Consider the following 3,266-nt stretch of genomic DNA (forward strand, 5'->3'; position numbering starts at 1 on the left):
GGACTCTGGCCCACGTTTTGAGACTTGAAAGGTTGATGTGTACTTGGGTGTGTGGGATGAATTATTGAATTCAAGAACTCACCATAAATTACTAGTTTCTCAGTCACTTTCTGCCTTGAAATGTCTGTTCCTCCCTTATTGCTTGGACTGTTACATTGCCTCTCAGTCTCCCAACACGATCTTAAAAATGTGGTATAAAGACTGTCTATACACCGAACACTAAAATAACTCCCTGTGCCAACACTGGAGTAATGGAGCAAAGCCTTCACCTCCTTTGGTTATATTGGACAAACTATTTGTACAGTTAAGAAGCTTCCTTGGCCAATCACCTCCTGTTTTGGTGTGGCAGAAACTCAGCTGATGGTCCTGACTCCCAAAGGCAGAGCAAAGATGACAAAAACAGTTGCAGTTCTACTGACAATTAAGTTAAAAGCCCCTTTGGATTTTAGAGGCACATTTTTCTTTCAGTCTGTTGTCTGCTCCCTGAAGCTTCCTGCAGTAAAGTGTGCATCTCCAGGTCCTTCTAAGATGGCACCTGCCCAGTGCCCTGCTGACCTCAGGGGTATTGCAGATAAAGCAGATCGCTAAGTGATGAGTCAGTGGGATGAAAGATTACCAGGGGATTAACTCTACCCTTTAAGAATTGCAGGCTGTGGTGGGGAGGATCAGGAAGGGTTTAAGAGGTTATAATTTAAATTGGCATATTTGTATTTTTATACAACATAAACAGTAATCTGGGTTTGAGGTTCTAATGCCAGAAAATGTTTTGCTTGTTGAATACTACTAAGCAAATTAACATCGAACCCGTATAAAAACAAGAGGTAAGAATAGGTCAAAACGTCTAAAAATATACGTTGTTTATGAGAAAGGTATGTATCTGTAAATCAAGTGACCAACTCCACTCTTCTGCATTCTCCCGTATGTGCAAGTCCTGTTTAACTAGTTGAGGTCGTACCTCTGCTTTCTATATAGTGTGCACTCAGCTATCTTCCAAACAACTGCTATTTCCAAAGAAGCCAAGAATTCTAGTCCAGTGAAGCAGAAATGACAGAGACAGTGACTGCTAATAGCCTCTCGCGTCAGCTATACTTTCAGTTAACTCAGGGACAGAGAATTTTCCCTTGCTTTTCATTTTAGGGGGATCCTTAGTGGATTTTTCACTATTCTTACTACAGTGGTTTTAAAGAGCAGGATATAGTGGGGTCCACTTTGCTTTCTTGGAGAAATTTGTCATCTTCCAATTCAGACTCTGAAGACCAGGGAGGAGCCATTTCACATTCCTCTGACAAGGCAGCTGCAGCTTTCTGGAGTCCTTTTGGAGGCTTAATGTCCTTACTCTTACCTCTCTATTTGGGAGTCAGGTGAGTCTGTGTCCAAGGGGAAACTGACTATGGACCCAGTCGGGAAAGGAAAAATGTATATGAAATGGGAACTGCCATCAACAAAGAACAACTCCCCTAGCCTGTATCCCATTGCTGTAATGCCATGCTAGAAGAGGCAGCATCTTCAGTAGAAGTAACTGGGAGTAGGGGAGGTGAAGAGAAGCTTGAGTGGCAGAGTTGCTGGAAAGGGGCGGAAATTGGGTCCTCCTGTCACCGGGATTAGTCGATACCTTTGCTTCCCTTGCCTTGATCATCCTCTTTAGCAAGAAGCAGAGGAGCCTGATGGGGTTCTATAGGATTCTTGTTCTGCCTCCTTGCCAGGAGGGGATGACTGAGCTCCATGGTGCCCTCTTCCCCAAGAGTCTTGTGGTGGAGGCAGCAGAGGAGAAAGGGAGAGAACAAAGTGAAGTACTTGCTGTTGAGAGTTGCCTGGTTCTCTGCCTCTGTTCTAGAAGGTGAGAGTGTCTTCCCAGAGGGTTCTGACTGCAGACTAGTGTTGCACTCCACCTGAAATGAGCCCACAGGCTCTGAGAAACACTGCAGGAACAGAGCCACCAGCGATCCCCATCTGGTTGAATAGGCTTTTCTGGAGGGTAGTTGCCTCCGCAGCTCAAGCTTGAGTGAAATATGTCTGCTCTAGCAAGGGCAAAGTGTCCAGCTTTAAACAGAAACTAATAGCAGAATAGCTGCATGCCACATACCACGCCACTGGAAATAAACAGCCGTCTCTGCCTTAATGGCACAGTTATGGGAGATTGTCTCCCTGGAATAGCTCTCTTCTCTCTTCAGACATACATGCTCCTAGAAGTATGGGGGAAGGGTGGAACCACCTCAGAGCTGTTCCTAAAATGTCCATCATTTCAGTAGTGCTCAGAGGCCTCATTCAGCATCAGGGCCTTTTGCTAGCTACTCCCCAAAAGTAAATGAAGGCCCTATCTCTGTTGTGAAGGGCTGGTGATCATTTCTCCCCCCCCCCCCCCACTCCCCACAGTGCTGACCAGGGAAGCTCTCAACAAGAGTAGCTTGCTCCCAGCCTGTTCTGTGACAGAGTGGTGAGTGCTAGACCTGGGGGAACACCTCTGGTCTCTGCCCTATAAATGTTTGCTCAAATAAAAATGGAATTGGCTTCACCTGGGAGGGCGGGGCGGGGGGAAGGTACATTTTTACTTTCCCCAAATATTCTCATCAAGTTCTTATGGACAGGGAGGGGTGGGATTTTTCAAAAGCATTTAAAGGATTTAGTGGCATAGTCCCATGTAAACCTCTTGGGCATTTGTGAAAATCCCACCTGCGGATGTTTGCAGCAGCTACTAACTAAGCAAATGTGGGTGAATAGTCACAAAAGCAAACTTTGATCTTTTGAGTGGTTACTGGAACGCAGATTGCAAGAGTTTAATTCAGTTGGGGAATGGAAAGAATACCAGGGGATCTCTCCAGTGAAAACTAACATGTCCCACCAACGTATCAAACACAGCTGCTTTTGAAATGTTTACAAGCCACGAATTACCCACAAATTATTGTGTGAACAAAATCAAATTGCAATTCAAGAAAAGCAAAAGCTATTTTCAGACCATTCATGAGCGGAAAGAAGCTAAATTGATCAAATTGCTCGTCTCTATTGTACATCTTTAAACATATATTGAGTTTGTGTAATTTCCTTTTTATAAACTAATTGAAGAAAACAGTGGGCGGGTCACCAACATAAACTATTTGTACAATGTGCCCGAGGGTGTCAGTGGCACAACAATAGATAAGCTTTGTGTTAACTCTACAGTTTATCGATTGTGGAAATAACATATCTATCTATTGCAACTCTTAGAATAGCCTATATTTATAGAGACTTGTTCTAATGCTTGCAAGTTCAACGTCTCACAAATAGTTCTT

The sequence above is a fragment of the Trachemys scripta genome, chromosome 9 (assembly GCF_013100865.1).
Source record: "Trachemys scripta elegans isolate TJP31775 chromosome 9, CAS_Tse_1.0, whole genome shotgun sequence".
Lineage (NCBI taxonomy): Eukaryota > Metazoa > Chordata > Testudines > Emydidae > Trachemys > Trachemys scripta.